General features: G+C 39.4%; 1 pseudogene; it reads left to right on the top strand.

Moving 5' to 3' along the window:
- The window catches only part of LOC134311253 (uncharacterized), a 98,123-nt pseudogene that overhangs the window by 19,172 nt on the left and 60,990 nt on the right, over nt 1–17,961 (top strand).

Genomic DNA, 17,961 nt, shown 5'->3' with positions numbered 1-17,961 from the left:
AAAAAAGAAATACAATTAATATATCTGTTTCTCTTTCAAACAGGTTATAATTCTGCAGCAGACATTCAACCCGTCTCTCCAACTAAAACTGTCCTGGAGAAAATGTCTGTTACTTTATCCTGTAATTACAGTGGAGATGGTGCTAATGATTATCTGTTCTGGTATCGTCAGCACTCAACATCCAGACCAGAATTCCTAATTTCAGTTAGTGCGGGTACTTATGGAAACAAAGCTTATTCTGATTCTGGGTTTTCTGCTACAATAAATGAAGCTAAAAATCGAGTGGATCTGAACATCTCCTCTGCTGCAGTATCAGATTCTGCTCTCTACTACTGTGCTCTGCAGCCCACAGTGACAGGGAATCATACTATACTGTACAAAAACCAAACATCTACATTAAATGTGTTCTGCTGCTTTATAAGGGTTAAAATTTGACCTAAATTCATAGTATGTATTAGCCATACTGTCACAAGTACTAATTCTCTCCCAGCTTCTAACAATACAGACTCCATTTTTCATAATCCCATGAACTCTTACATGACCGTCACATGTCCCCAGTCAGCCAATCCGGATCGGTCCTTTCGCTTACCATCACCGGAGTTTTGATTTTTCTGCAGCTGTGTGTAATTACATGAATTTTATTTCAACACTCCTGTTCGTTTGCCTCATCGTGAAGTATTGCTGACATTGTTTTGCATGTGTACTGAGCGTTTCTTATTTCTGACTATTGCCATTACCGTGTATGACCTTTTTTTGTCTTCCATATACCATTTTGCCTATGCCCTTTGGTTTTGTCTGCCTGTTTGTTGACCTTCCGGTTTTGAACTCTGCCTGACTTAATACGTTGATTTTTTGATTGCCCTTTGATATTAAACTTACCTTGTTCTACATTTCCGCGAGCGTCTGGTCCATTTCTGTCTTGTGACACATGACAATGACCCAAAACATTCCAGTAAATCCACCAAGGAATGGCTCAAAAGAAATAAATGGGGAGTTCTGGAATTGCCAAGTCAAAGCCCGGATCTTACACCTTCTATAGTTTAAGAAAATGTTGGAAGAGCTGAAAAAGAAATTTTAAGTTAAATAAATTCAATATATTAGTATGCATATGGTTGCAAAATATCCTATCACTCTGCTTCAGTTAAAAAAATTTTTTGTATGCAACATTTTTTAATAGTTGCACATTTGTGGGAGGAAATCAGAGCACCTGGAGGAAACCCATGCTGACACAGAAAAACATGTAAACTCCACACAGAAAAGGCCCTGGACAAAAGTTCATTCAGTTGGGAAATCAAGCCCAGGTCCATCTTACTGTAAGACAACAGTGCTACCCACTGTAATGAGGAATATTGTCGCTCTTTGACTCCAGAACAATTTTTTTATTAATATTGGAATGCAGTGAAAAAGCTCTGAATGGTTTGGTGTGGGATGTTGGTGACTGATAAACCAGCAAGTCATACTCCCACTGTTTGACTTTTGTTTCAGTATTTTGTTGCTGAAAGATTACAAGAGCTCATGTTAAGAGCACTTTTATAAATGCTGGTAAATACTAGTCATTATGATTCTCAGTTACTTGAGCTCATTTTGGTTGTTCCTAATCACTGTTCATAGTTGTTAATTAATTATCACTAATCATTATGTTATTGGGTTCGCTAATTTGGTCTCTGTAAAGCTTCTTTGTGACAAGAAGTAGTATCAAACTAATTTAAAAGCCAAACATAAAGAAAGAGTTTTGATATATTTAATATATTTTTTGTCAAATACTGACTCACTCAGCCAACTAACTCCAAAAGTCTCCAGCAGTGTCTCAGTAAACAACTGATACTGAAATTGTGGATGTGTGTAGTTGTGCTGTAGCTTCTGCACTTCCTGTGTGTGGCTTCCCAGAGACGTATGTGATAAGTTTCATTCAGCACTACTAGACTATTAGAGTGTTCACAGAGCTGTGTTCAGAAATGTCTCGACCAGCCAACTTTTTTCATGTTGGGAGATACATAACACTGATTCTCACTATAGCATCAGGTAATATTAAAAATCTATGTATTAATAAATAAAAGCTATTGATTTATTTTATTGTGTTTGCAATGTAAATTATTGAAATTAATTTCACATTATTTCTTTTTATTTTTCTCTCATTACAACAGGTGGATTTGCAGATGAAATTGGGCCAGTAGAGGACAACATTGTTGCAAAAGAAACAGAGACTGTTACTCTAAAATGTTCATATCAGTCCAGCAGCAGCTACATTGATCTTTACTGGTACAAACAAAATCCTAACAGCGCACCACAGTTTTTACTGTATAAAGGTGCCAAATCACGTAGTGATAAGGAGCGCAAACCTACTGACTCTCGCTTAAAGTCAAACACAGGCGATACATCTACTGAACTTATTATTAACAATCTACAGCTGACAGATTCTGCTCTCTATCACTGTGCTCTTCAAGTAGTAGCCCAGTGATACAAAGCTATTGAGATGCTGTACAAAAACTCACATATGTGAAGCTCCCCAAAGCTCAGAAGATCAAAGTTTTTTTTTTTCTTTTTACTTGTTATCAGTTAACCACACACACACACACACACACAATACAATATTAATAGCACCTGCTCTCTCTGTGACATGGATGTTTATTAATAAATGAAATGAAGTTGAGCAGCATCCTGTCTGCAATCAAATAAAAGTCAAAGTAAATGTAAGAAATGTTCATGTTGTCCCAAATTTTTTTTTTTATTTGGGGTTGTATGAAAATAACCATATGGTATATTAAAATTAAGATAGGATTAATTAAAATGTTAAATATGTTATAATACAAGCTCCTTTTCTATAAAAGTTGGGACATTTTAAATGACAAAGGTGCAAAGAAATGACTTAATGTTTTGGCTGACCATCTCATTGGTTGATTAAATATTTTAAAAATAACACTTCTCAACAACAGATTGTAATATTTTAGGCTTTTAATTATTATCTGTACATAAATTCTAAAAGTAAAAAGGAAGGAAGGAAACTTAATCAGTGTGGAGCAATTTATGTGCCCTTCACACTGTCGGGCAACATCTTTTTCAGAAAAGTCTCCTATTGTAAATACATGCTGCATCATAAAGAGGTTGATCAGTCTACACTGACCACAGACTGAAGTCTTGTATTTAGCAAAAATGGCCAAAAATGTCACATGCAAAACTTGGGATGTTGCTTTTCTCAGAAGAGGGAGCTACAGTATCTGTCTAGCAATTTACCTCCTAAATCTTTCTAAGATGTCAAGCTGCTTTGACATTGACATTTCTTAGTATTCATTACACTGCAGTTGTGTTTATTGTCACACTTGAAACCTCTGTGTTCCACGCCCTCCTCTCCGTGAGCACTGTCTTGTTCTTTTCATTATTAATAAATCCTGTTGTTTCTACATCTCTGCGTGTGTCCGCCCTCCTTGTCTCGTCCTTAGCCCCGCGTGACATTTATTTGTAAGAACCATCACTCATCCTGAAAGTACTAGTATTTAACTTTATAATCTAAAATAAAAATCACACAAAATGAACAAACATTAAATTCAGCCTGTTCTAGAGGTTAGAAAACCTGAACAACCTGCTGGAACTTAAAAAGCTCATCAAAACATCTAAATTTTCTCAAAAAGCACCAGTCACACACAGATACATCATTCAGATGTGTCAGTTAAGTTCTATGTCAAAGACCCTCCAATCTGTTATTAGCAAAACATCGGTCATGGTATGGGTATGCAGTAACGCCCAAGTCAATTTGCTTATGTGAGAAGGTACCATTGGTACAGGGGCATACATTGGGATTTTAGAGAGGCATATGCAGCCATTGAAGCAAGAAGTCAGTGGTTTTGGCTTGACTGTTGAAAGTGGTGTTTGTACAATAACTGATGTAGCTTGTTGCTAAACACATACTGTATATACAAAATATTTGTAGTACAGTTGATGTGGCTTGTGTTTACTTACAATGTGCTCAATACAACAACTCATGCAACACATCTGCAACTTTAATTATAAAGCCAGGAAGAAACTGTTTCACTGTCATGTGGTGCCATGAGGTGGAGCTTCATCATAATGTATGATGCTACCACCACTGTAGAGAAGCATTTACAGAAATATTCTCATACTGATACACACCCATCATGTTCACCTTTACATTCATGTGTATGTGGATTTCACTAGGTGAGTAAAAATCATGTTAACTTATGAAATATAGAAACATTAGTCTGTGATCAGAATGTGATTATGCTCTGTTTTCTATCACAGGTGACTCTACAACAGATCCAATCAAGCCACTTGATCCACATAAAAGTGTAACTGAAGGTGATACTGTTACTCTGTCCTGCAGCTACAAAGACTTCACTGATACAGTTAACAAGCTGCAGTGGTACCGGCAATATCCAAAATCTAAACCAGAGTTCCTTATTTCCACTCTTCCCTTTGGAGATCCAAGTGAAAATATTACATTACGTTTGTCTGCTAAAGGTCATCGGGATTTAAAACAAGTGGATCTGAACATCTCCTCTGCTGCAGTATCAGACTCTGTAATATATTACTGTGCTCTGCAGCCCACAGTGATAGGAAACCCAGCTGCACTCTACAGAAACCTTAACGCAGATGTTTTGGCAGATCCTCTACTTAACTTGATTTACATTTTTGTTCTAGCATTTAGTTCATAACTTCATGAGTGTTTTTGTATTTTATTCATTATTATTATTACAAATAACATACTTAAATATGGAATATGGGATTTTATAGCAGTTGCCATTTGTGCACATGCCTTTTATTTATTTATTTATTTATTTTTTGTATTTTTTGGTATATGTACAACTACTGTATACATTTATTGCATTTATTGTAATTAAAGCTGTTTGTCTAGTTCATCCTAGTCAATCCTCCTCAACGTTTGACATGATCTGAAATGCCTTTTTGCTCCGAATAGTGTAAAAATTGGGTCTGTATGTTATTGTAGCAGTCTGGCTATACACTACAACTATCACAATACACACACAACCATGATACATTAGTACACACCAGAGCCGTAGATAGAGTTGCGACACTCCTTGAGCTCGCCGCTACGCGGTCACGTGGTTCATGTAACCCTCCAATAGTTCCAAACAAACCCGGCGCTGTCATGTTCTCATATGGGACAGGCAGCAGTGAATGAAATATTAAACGCTAAATAATCAACATTTGTACAATTTCTGGGTATTTTCAACTGCGTTTACATTTACTGCATCTGCGTTAATGTCAATTTGGTATATGAAATGGAAGATTGATGTTTATAATGACTTGTTAATAGGTTGTTCTTGTTAACACACTGTACATTATATTAGCATACATTACATAATGCCATATCATTAAGTAGTAGAGACAATATAGAGATTAAAGTTTTTTTGTTTTGTTTTTTTGCATAAACTAATCTCCCTTCACTTTCCTGAGGATTCATAATAATAATAATAATCATTTTGGCTAAACACTAAACATGTGGTTGGATTCATAAGGTTTACCTGCACTGAATTAACAGATTCATAAACACACTACCGTACCTTTAACATGATAGTGCAGGTACATGAAAAAGCATTAATTCATGTCTTATTTCATGAGTGGTTAATAATTGATTCCTACATGTAATACATTAATGAATTCATTATGAATATGCACTAGTTCATTTTGTCTAATGTAAGTGGTGGACAAGGTACACAAACCATGTAGCTGAGATAAAGTAGAGATATCCAAGGTAACATATTACTCCAGTAAAGTAGTAGTAAAAGTAAAAAATACTCTTTACCTCCACTAAAGTACTAAACTAAATTTACCTTCAAATGTACTTAAATATGAAAGTAAAAGTAGCATGATTTATTATGCTCTAATGTTTTATGATCATTTCTGTAACAAGACTCTTGATTAATCATCTCATTTTAGGTAAAAAGACTCTAGTGTCATTAATTTAGCTTGACTGACTAAGCTAAATTCAGTTATACCTATTAATTAAGATAAACATGTAACATTTAGTGCTGAGCAAATGCTAAACAATAACAGTATTAAGTATATTAATGACATTAAATTCATTATTTTTAAAACAAAGCAACATACAGCTAAAAATGCTTGATAAGTAGTGGAAATGAATGTCCCGCCCCCTTTCCAACAGTTCCCTATGGGAGTGTCGCCACTCTGTTCTCTCTACCGCTCTGGTACACACACGCACACATGCACACGGTACCATTTAACTCCAGTTCTAAATGAACATATCTGGAGTAAATGTAATAATTCAAAGAAAGTTCTAAATAGGTATAGTTCAGTATAAGTATTGTATATGTGAAAGGAAAAGTGATGTAATACATAATTAATGTAAAACAGTAATTTCATATTTAGTTTTTCAGTTAAATACAGGTTAAAGAGATGTGTATATATATATATATATATATATATATATATATATATGTGTATATATACACATATACATACACATACACATACAGTGTATCACAAAAGTGAGTACACCCCTCACATTTCTGCAAATATTTCATTATATCTTTTCATGGGACAACACTATAGACATGAAACTTGGATATAACTTAGAGTAGTCAGTGTACAGCTTGTATAGCAGTGTAGATTTACTGTCTTCTAAAAAATAACTCAACACACAGCCATTAATGTCTAAATGGCTGGCATCATAAGTAAGTACACCCCACAGTGAACATGTCCAAATTGTGCCCAAATGTGTCGTTGTCCCTCCCTGGTGTCATGTGTCAAGGTCCCAGGTGTAAATGGGGAGCAGGGCTGTTAAATTTGGTGTTTTGGGTACAATTCTCTCATACTGGCCACTGGATATTCAACAAGGCACCTCATGGCAAAGAACTCTCTGAGGATGTGAGAAATAGAATTGTTGCTCTCCACAAAGATGGCCTGGGCTATAAGAAGATTGCTAACACCCTGAAACTGAGCTACAGCATGGTGGCCAAGGTCATACAGCGGTTTTCCAGGACAGGTTCCACTCGGAACAGGCTTCGCCAGGGTCGACCAAAGAAGTTGAGTCCACGTGTTCGGCGTCATATCCAGAGGTTGGCTTTAAAAAATAGACACTTGAGTGCTGCCAGCATTGCTGCAGAGGTTGAAGACGTGGGAGGTCAGCCTGTCAGTACTCAGACCATACGCCGCACACTGCATCAACTCGGTCTGCATGGTCGTCATCCCAGAAGGAAGCTGACGCACAAGAAAGCTCGCAAACAATTTGCTGAAGACAAGCAGTCCAAGAACATGGATTACTGGAATGCCCTGTGGTCTGACGAGACCAAGATAAACTTGTTTGGCTCAGATGGTGTCCAGCATGTGTGGCGGCGCCCTGGTGAGAAGTACCAAGACAACTGTATCTTGCCTACAGTCAAGCATGGTGGTGGTAGCATCATGGTCTTGGGCTGCATGAGTGTTGCTGGCACTGGGGAGCTGCGGTTCATTGAGGGAAACATGAATTCCAACATGTACTGTGACATTCTGAAAAAGAGCATGATCCCCTCCCTTCGAAAACTGGGCCTCATGGCAGTTTTAACAGGATAACGACCCCAAACACAACCTCCAAGATGACAACTGCCTTGCTGAGGAAGCTGAAGGTAAAGGTGATGGACTAAACCCAATTGAGCACCTGTGGTGCATCCTCAAGTGGAAGGTGGAGGAGTTCAAGGTGTCTAACATCCACCAACTCCGTGATGTCATCATGGAGGAGTGGAAGAGGATTCCAGTAGCAACCTGTGCAGCTCTGGTGAATTCCATGCCCAGGAGGGTTAACTCAACTCAACTCAACTCAACTTTATTTATAGAGCACTTTAAAAACAACAACAGCTGTGACAAAGTGCTGTACATAGATAATTATAAAACATAAAACAAACACTAGAAACAATGAGAAGTCTCATGCTGGATTGAAAGCCAAGGAATAAAAATGGGTTTTAAGACTAGTTTTAAAAATAGCCAGTGAAGAGGCCTGTCTAATATGGAGTGGTAGGTTGTTCCATAATTTAGGGGCAGCGATTGAAAAAGCTCTATCCCCTCTGAGCTTACGCTTTGACCTTGGTACCTCCAGGAGCAGCTGATCAGCTGACCTGAGGCACCGAGCAGAAGTGTGGGGATGGAGCAGTTCAGCGAGGTAAGGCGGGGCAAGTCCATTTAAAGATTTAAAAACAAACAACAGAATCTTAAAATGTACTCTGAAATGCACGGGCAGCCAATGGAGGGAGGCCAGAATGGGGGTTAAGGCAGTGCTGGATAATAATGGTGGTCACACAAAATATTGACACTTTGGGCACAATTTGGACATGTTCACTGTGGGGTGTACTCACTTATGTTGCCAGCCATTTAGACATTGATGGCTGTGTGTTGAGTTATTTTCAGAAGACAGTAAATCTACACTGCTATACAAGTTGTACACTGACTACTCTAAGTTATATCCAAGTTTCATGTCTATAGTGTTGTCCCATGAAAAGATATAATAAAATATTTGCAGAAATGTGAGGGGTGTACTCACTTTTGTGATACACTGTACATATCGTGAATCACGTGACTTTTGGCACTGTTCTGGCGCTTGTGTCACTTTTGTCAGATTTTCTCACAAATACATCCCGACTTGTACAAATGCGTCGCACCTGAGCAGTAGGGGCCGCTGTGTGTCCACGTTACAACGTGTGAATGAGCGAGAAGAAGCCACTCCAGCTGGCTTGTGAGTCTAGGTGGATGCAGCGCTGTGCCTTTTTGAATTAATTATTATTTTATACTATAGGTCGCACATCTCGATAGAGCCACTGATCTGTATCTCAGTCATATATCTCAAGTTTTTTTATTTATTAGGATTTTACCGTCATGTTTTAAACTTTGGTTACATTAATGACAGGAACGGTAGTTACTCATTACACGAGGTTTAACAGTTTACAAGTTCAATATCAAACACAGTCATGGACAATTTAGTGTCTCCAGTTTACCTCGCTTTCATGTCTTTGGACTGTAGGAGGAAACGGAAGCTCCAGGAGAAAACCCACACATGTCAATACATTCCCGTCCATTTACTGATTTATTAACAACAACAACACATCCTGAGTCTCTGGAGGACGTGTCTACATTTTAACATATGTAGTTTGGGTGTACATTCTGCACATTAAAATGTACCCATCTACTGCAGAGGTCACACTCTTTTTAAAAAAAAAATCTGTAAATAATGTCCACAATAACGTTATAATAATAAAGTTACAATGAGATTAAATTATCTGCATTGTCCTAAATTACCACTCAGCCCTGCTGTCATAAGGTTCCCTTGTCTTTACAAAAATTCATATTAATTCATGAACACATAGGCATAGTTTAGCAACTATAATTCAGCACATAGTTTAGCAAAATTCTAGCTATTTTTTGCTTGTTATGTTCTTCATTCCTGACTGGGTCAACAAGTGTTACTGTTTTTTCAACATCATGATAATCTTAAACATATTTTATAGTAAATTAGACTTAAATAAGACCAAAAACACAGCTAAAATATTTGGCCACACTGTCACAGTTTCAATGTGGACATAATAACTTAAAATGCAAACGAAAGCAAGTGTTGTTATGTAAATTCACCCTTAATTGGTTATAAGCATAACAGTACAAATATATTCAATTGTTTGACTTTATCAAACTTAACTTGTTATAAACTTAACTCTTCACATATGTATTAAAGTTTGTTACCACCGTTGATTCCACAAGTGCCAGTAAAGACTGTAGTGCTGTAGCATTTTGATTAGTATAGACAAAGGCGCAGAGCTTGGGGGTTCTTGGTCATAGAAACTAGTGGTGATCAGGGATGTTGGGCTGCTGTCGTTCTGCCTCTCTTGTCCGATCACTCCGGTTTGGGTAGGAGAGGTGGGCGCTGATGTCCTGTGAAAGCCTTCATGACCTTGTTACCTGCTCGCTCTCCCTTTTAGTTATGCTGTAATAATTAGGGCTGCCGGAGTCTAAAACTCTTTGTAAAACTGTTTTACTCAACTAGCATTGTACATTATTAACTACATTCTTTGTTGTTTTACTCCAAAGGCATTCTGATGGGAACCTGTTTACCCGCCGAGGTTAAGGATTAAAGTCGAGACTGCCGTGACAACTATGCTGCTCCTGCCGGATGTGACGGGTCTGGAGTAATTGCACAAAGAATGACAAGAAATCACTACAGACTTTATTGAAGACAACTCTATTATTATTTATCTATTTATTACCAGTTATAACTTTTAGATCATTTAATTCTGTGTTTGTATGCTCTGTGCAAATCGTGTATTTATTTAAAGTATCATCCAGGCCACCCAAGAAGGATGGGCCCTGCTGAGTCTGGTTCCTCTTAAGGTTTCTTCCTGTAATTTTCAGGGAGTTTTTTCTTGCCACAGTCGCCCTCGGCTTGCTCAACAGGGGTTTTTTGTATCTGTTGGTCCTGGATTTTGTAAAGTTGCTTTGAGACAATGTCTGTTGTAAAAAGCGCTATATAAATAAAGTTGACTTGACTTGACTTGACTAGTGCTGCAGTTAAGACAAGGGCAGCCATAAGTCAATGTCAAACGGATGACAATGTAATTAGAGAGTGTGGATGATAGTCTGTCCTGTCCATAGCCAGACTAAAGGCTTGTATAAGTGAAAAAAACAACGAATTTTTTGTAATGTTAGGGGCCTCAAATATTTATGTAGCTAAAAAAGATACAAGATACAATGTGAAATAGTTTGTGGTGTTTTTATTACAGTTAAAAAAATTTCAGCATTTCCAACAACTACAAATTAATATTTAAATGTAAAGTTGAGGTGAATTAACAACTTTTGACCCTATAAGGTGCATGATTGATTTTACCTCAGGTAAAGGTGTGGTGGCCAGTTTTCAATTGTGTCCAGTAAGCATTCATAATTCATTTATATATATATATATATATATATATATATATATATATATATACAGTGTATCACAAAAGTGAGTACACCCCTCACATTTCTGCAGATATTTAAGTATATCTTTTCATGGGACAACACTGACAAAATGACACTTTGACACAATGAAAAGTAGTCTGTGTGCAGCTTATATAACAGTGTAAATTTATTCTTCCCTCAAAATAACTCAATATACAGCCATTAATGTCTAAACAGCCGGCAACAAAAGTGAGTACACCCCTAAGAGACTACACCCCTAAATGTCCAAATTGAGCACTGTTTGTCATTTTCCCTCCAAAATGTCATGTGATTTGTTAGTGTTACTAGGTCTCAGGTGTGCATAGGGAGCAGGTGTGTTCAATTTAGTAGTACAGCTCTCAAACTCTCTCATACTGGTCACTGAAAGTTCCAACATGGCACCTCATGGCAAAAAACTCTCTGAGGATCTTAAGAGACGAATTGTTGTGCTACATGAAGATGGCCAAGGCTACAAGAAGATTGCCAACACCCTGAAACTGAGCTGCAGCACAGTGGCCAAGATCATCCAGCGTTTTAAAAGAGCAGGGTCCACTCAAAACAGACCTCGCGTTGGTTGTCCAAAGAAGCTGAGGGCACGTGCTCAGCGTCACATCCAACTGCTGTCTTTGAAAGATAGGCGCAGGAGTGCTGTCAGCATTGCTGCAGAGATTGAAAAGGTGGGGGGTCAGCCTGTCAGTGCTCAGACCATACGCCGCACACTACATCAAATTGGTCTGCATGGCTGTCACCCCAGAAGGAAGCCTCTTCTGAAGTCTCTACACAAAAAAGCCCGCAAACAGTTTGCTGAAGACATGTCAACAAAGGACATGGATTACTGGAACCATGTCCTATGGTCTGATGAGACCAAGATTAATTTATTTGGTTCAGATGGTCTCAAGCATGTGTGGCGGCAATCAGGTGAGGAGTACAAAGATAAGTGTGTCATGCCTACAGTCAAGCATGGTGGTGGGAATGCCATGGTCTGGGGCTGCATGAGTGCAGCAGGTGTTGGGGAGTTACATTTCATTGAGGGACACATGAACTCCAATATGTACTGTGAAATACTGAAGCAGAGCATGATCCCCTCCCTCCGGAAACTGGGTCGCAGGGCAGTGTTCCAGCATGATAATGACCCCAAACACACCTCTAAGACGACCACTGCTTTATTGAAGAGGCTGAGGGTAAAGGTGATGGACTGGCCAAGCATGTCTCCAGACCTAAACCCAATAGAACATCTTTGGGGCATCCTCAAGCGGAAGGTGGAGGAGCGCAAAGTCTCGAATATCCGCCAGCTCCGTGATGTCGTCATGGAGGAGTGGAAAAGCATTCCAGTGGCAACCTGTGAAGCTCTGGTAAACTCCATGCCCAGGAGAGTTAAGGCAGTTCTGGGAAATAATGGTGGCCACACAAAATATTGACACTTCAGGAACTTTCACTAAGGGGTGTACTCACTTTTGTTGCCGGTGGTTTAGACATTAATGGCTGTATATTGAGTTATTTTGAGGGAAGAATAAATTTACACTGTTATATAAGCTGCACACAGACTACTTTTCATTGTGTCAAAGTGTCATTTTGTCAGTGTTGTCCCATGAAAAGATATACTTAAATATCTGCAGAAATGTGAGGGGTGTACTCACTTTTGTGATACACTGTATATATATATACACAGTATATATATGAGTCATTCTATAATTTGGGGTACATTCCATGTCCAATGATAATAATTATATTTATTCTAGCTATTTTCTTTAAAAATGTCATATTTTACCTATTAATGGAAAACATGTTATAATATCACAAAAACATTATGTGCATCCTATGCTTCATTTAGCTTGAAATTTGTCATGATTTTCCTAAATGAACAGTTTTTGCTGTGTCCTTTTTTTAAGTTGAGGGTGCCTTGGTTTCAAAATAATGAATAAAATCATTAAGGGCAACAACATCTATTTTTTTATTTATTTAAAAAGTTTAAATACTAAAGAAAAATAATATTTTTTAAATTGAGTTTTTCTTTTAAATAATTTAAATATCTTTATTTATTAATGTCTGCAAAAGTTCTGTCAACTATGTTACTAACAGAACTCCACTCAGCAACTCAAAAATGGTTTGTTCTAAAACTATGTGACCAGCATTACATGATATCATTTATCTCTGTGGAGGGCATATTGAACAAACTGTGGTGTGTCCTCTTATTTTTTTAAATATTTTATCTATAATAGAACATTGTCAATGAGTATATTAATTGACCGTCAACTATGTTACATACATTGTTATGGTTACAATTTTTTTTATAATTTTAATTCAAATGTATGTTCAAATTAGACATTATTCTGTTCAAGAAATGACATGTGGTCAGCCAGGCAAGGTCTACCACTGAAGTTATGGGTCAAAATAGGGAAATTGTCAACTATGTTACCTGTCAACTAAGTTACCCAGTAGAAATCTACATCGACTGTCCCTTTAAAATAATAATAATAAAAAAAAAAATATATATAAGCTTTGCAAATAGTGAACAATGTTACAATAAAGGAATATATTAACTTGAACCACTGATTGTTCTATTGAGAGAGAACATTGTTTTTGTACTTTTTTGGTGATGTGAAATGTACCCCAAATTATAGAATGACCCATATATATATATATACAGTGGGGAAAATAAGTTTTTGATCCCCTGCTGATTTTGTAAGTTTACCCCCTTACAAAGACTTGAACAGTCTATATTTTTTTAAGTATTTGATCCCCTACCAACCAGCAAGAATTCTGACCCCCACAGACCGGTTATGTGCCCATGAGGCACACAAATTACTCCTGTCCCTGTATAAAAGACACCTGTCACAGAATCAGTTTCTTCCAGTCAAATATCTCGACCACCATGGGCAAGATCAAAGAGCTATCAAAGGACATCAGGGACAAGACTGTAGACCTGCACAAGGCTGGAATGGGCTACAAGACCATCAGCAAGAAGCTTGGTGAGAAAGAGACCACTGTTGGTGCGATAATTCGAAAATGGAAGAAATACAAGATCACAGTCAATCACCCTCGCTCTGGAGCTCCATGCAAGATCTCACCTGGTGGGGTAAGAATGATTCTGAGAAAGGTGAGGTCAGTCCAGAATTACACGGGAGGAGCTTGTCAATGATCTCAAGGGAGCTGGGAGCAGAGAAATGCTTGATCTGACCCCAAGAACACCATCCCCACTGGGCATTTCTCTGCCTCCAAACACGGCAAGTGGAGTTGATGCCAAAGAGCTCAATTTTTGTCTCATCTGACCATATCACATTCTCCCAAGCTTTCTCTGAATCATTCAGGTGTTCATTGGCAAACTTCAGACGGGCCTGTACATGAGCCTTCTTGAGCAGAGGGACTTTGCGGGCACTGCAGGATCTCAGTCCATTACAGCGAAGTGTGTTACTAATGGTTTTCTTGGTGACTGTGCTCCCAGCTCCCTTGAGATCATTGACAAGCTCCTCCCGTGTAATTCTGGGCTGACCTCACCTTTCTCAGAATCATTCTTACCCCACGAGGTGAGATCTTGCATGGAGCTCCAGAGCGAGGGCGATTGACTGTGATCTTGTATTTCTTCCATTTTCGAATTATCGCACCAACAGTGGTCTCTTTCTCACCAAGCTTCTTGCTGATGGTCTTGTAACCCATTTCAGCCTTGTGCAGGTCTACAATCTTGTCCCTGACGTCCTTTGATAGCTCTTTGGTCTTGCCCATGGTGGTCGAGTGATTTGAAACTGATTCTGTGACAGGTGTCTTTTTTACAGGGACAGGACTAATTTGTGTGCCTCATGGGCACATAACCGGTCTGTGGGGGTCAGAATTCTTGCTGGTTGGTAGGGGATCAAATACTTATTTCCCTTAATTAAATACAAATTAATTTATAACCTTTATTTAATGTTTTTTTTTCTGGATTTTTTGTTGATATTCTGTCTCTCTCTGTTAAAATAAACCTTCCATAAAAATTATAGACTGTTCAAGTCTTTGTAAGGGGGTAAACTTACAAAATCAGCAGGGGATCAAATACTTATTTTCCCCACTGTATATACAGTGTATCACAAAAGTGAGTACACCCCTCACATTTCTGCAGTTATTTAAGTATATCTTTTCATGGGACAACACTAAAGACATGAAACTTGGATATAACTTAGAGTAGTCAGTGTACAGCCTTTATAGCAGTGTAGATTTACTGTCTTCTGAAAATAACTCAACACACAGCCATTAATGTCTAAATGGCTGGCAACATAAGTGAGTACACCCCACAGTGAACATGTCCAAATTGTGCCCAAAGTGTCAATATTTTGTGTGACCACCATTATTATCCAGCACTGCCTTAACCCTCCTGGGCATGGAATTCACCAGAGCTGCACAGGTTGCTACTGGAATCCTCTTCCACTCCTCCATGATGACATCACGGAGCTGGTGGATGTTAGACACCTTGAACTCCTCCACCTTCCACTTGAGGATGCGCCACAGGTGCTCAATTGGGTTTAGTCCACCACCTTTACCTTCAGCTTCCTCAGCAAGGCAGTTGTCATCTTGGAAGTTGTGTTTGGGGTCGTTATCCTGTTAGAAAACTGCCATGAGGCCCAGTTTTCGAAGGGAGGGGATCATGCTCTGTTTCAGAATGTCACAGTACATGTTGGAATTCATGTTTCCCTCAATGAACTGCAGCTCCCCAGTGCCAGCAACACTCATGCAGCCCAAGACCATGATGCTACCACCACCATGCTTGACTGTAGGCAAGATACAGTTGTCTTGGTACTTCTCACCAGGGCGCCGCCACACATGCTGGACACCATCTGAGCCAAACAAGTTTATCTTGGTCTCATCAGACCACAGGGCATTCCAGTAATCCATGTTCTTGGACTGCTTGTCTTCAAACTGTTTGCTGGCTTTCTTGTGCATCAGCTTCCTTCTGGGATGACGACCGAGCAATGCTGGCAGCACTCATGTGTCTATTTTTTAAAGCCAACCTCTGGATATGACGCCGAACACGTGGACTCAACTTCTTTGGTCGACCATGGCGAAGCCTGTTCCGAGTGGAACCTGTCCTGGAAAACCGCTGTATGACCTTGGCCACCATGCTGTAGCTCAGTTTCAGGGTGTTAGCAATCTTCTTATAGCCCAGGCCATCTTTGTGAAGAGCAACAATTCTATTTCTCACATCCTCAGGGAGTTCTTTGCCATGAGGTGCCATGTTAAATATCCAGTGGCCAGTATGAGAGAATTGTACCCAAAACACCAAATTTAACAGCCCTGCTCCCCATTTACACCTGGGACCTTGACACATGACACCAGGGAGGGACAACGACAAATTTGGGCACAATTTGGACATGTTCACTGTGGGGTGTACTCACTTATGTTGCCAGCTATTTAGATATTAATGGCTGTGTGTTGAGTTATTTTCAGAAGACAGTAAATCTACACTGCTATACAAGCTGTACACTGACTACTCTAAGTTATATCCAAGTTTCATGTCTATAGTGTTGTCCCTTGAAAAGATATAATGAAATATTTGCAGAAATGTGAGGGGTGTACTCACTTTTGTGATACACTGTATATATATATATATATATATATATATATATATATATATATATATATATATATATATATATTGTTACAATGGGGTTTGAGAAAACCCGTAACGTAGGGGAACCCAAGTATGGATACACAAAGGGGTCGAGGACACCAGTTGGCAGGGCAGAGGAGGCCACTGGTTTTATCTGAGAGATGTGGAAGGTGGGGTGGATGTGCATGTGGCGAGGGAGTCTTAGATGCACAGACGTGGGGTTTATAATCTTCTCAATGACGTACAGGCCAATGTAGCGGGGGAGAGTTTCTTGGATACCGAACGGAGGGGGATATTAGTGGTGGATAGCCATACAATCTAAACAAGTAATTAGAACACAGGACTAAAGACAAGTGTTAGTACATGATGGTGAATAGATGGTACAATGGTTCCTGAGGTAGTGACATGTTGTACATTAGCAGCGTATTAGCAGCAGATCTTGGTAGATCCAAGATGGCGGCGCGTTAACACGCAGCGGCCGCTCTGGGGTCGAAAAACGGTGTTTTTTGTTGTTTTGCAGAAAAGTTTATAAGTTTTGTTTAGGACAGTTTTGTTTATAAACGTATGGAAACCACTTTTGACTCAGTTTACAACCGCCATACACTGCTACAATTGAGAAAACAGTCAGAAACCAACCTCCAAGATGATCTGCGGCGAACTCTGCATGAACTCTGCGTACTTCGCGAACCAGGCCTGCAGTCCTCGGAGTTACCTGAAGCAGGTGACCGGGGAAGGGGGCGCCGCAAGCGGTGCTCGAGGAAGCAGAAGCGTGGAAAGCGAGCCGGGGTCCGTGCTAGGCTAAAAGCTAACCCAAGCCGGCCGGCTCTACCATCGTTATTCCTCGCAAATGCATGCTCTCTGGAGAATAAACTGGACTGTATCAGACTTCAGCGAACGACCCAATGTGAGTACAGAGACTGTTGTGTTTTAATTTTCACTGAAACATGGCTTAGCGACAACATTCCAGACAGTGCCATTCAGCTAGACGGGCTAGCATCGTATCGCGCCGATAGAAATGCAGCTCAGTCCGGTAAAACACGAGGAGGAGGCGTTTGTGTTTACATTAACACCGAATGGTGCACGGACTCTGTGCTTGTTGTGGCGTACTGTTCTCAGATGGTGGAATTTGCTATTGTTAGATGCAGACCTTTTTATTTACCACGGGAATTCACCAGCGTGCTTATTGTCGCGGTGTATCTCCCACCCAGCGCGAACGCGAAGTTAGCACTAAGCGAACTCTACAGAGCCATCAGCGAACTGCAGACCATTCATCCAGACGGACTGTTTATTATCGCTGGGGATTTTAATCATGCAAATCTCAAGTCTGTTCTCCCTAAATTCCATCGGCATGTGGACTTTGCTACGAGAGGAGCGAACACGCTGGATAATGTTTACACGAACATTTCTGGTGCGTACCGGGCGGAGCCCCGCCCCCACCTCGGATACTCAGACCACAT

Source organism: Trichomycterus rosablanca, chromosome 4 (genome assembly GCF_030014385.1).
Source record: "Trichomycterus rosablanca isolate fTriRos1 chromosome 4, fTriRos1.hap1, whole genome shotgun sequence".
Classification (NCBI taxonomy): Eukaryota; Metazoa; Chordata; class Actinopteri; order Siluriformes; family Trichomycteridae; genus Trichomycterus; species Trichomycterus rosablanca.
This window is presented reverse-complemented; position numbering and strand designations above follow the sequence as displayed.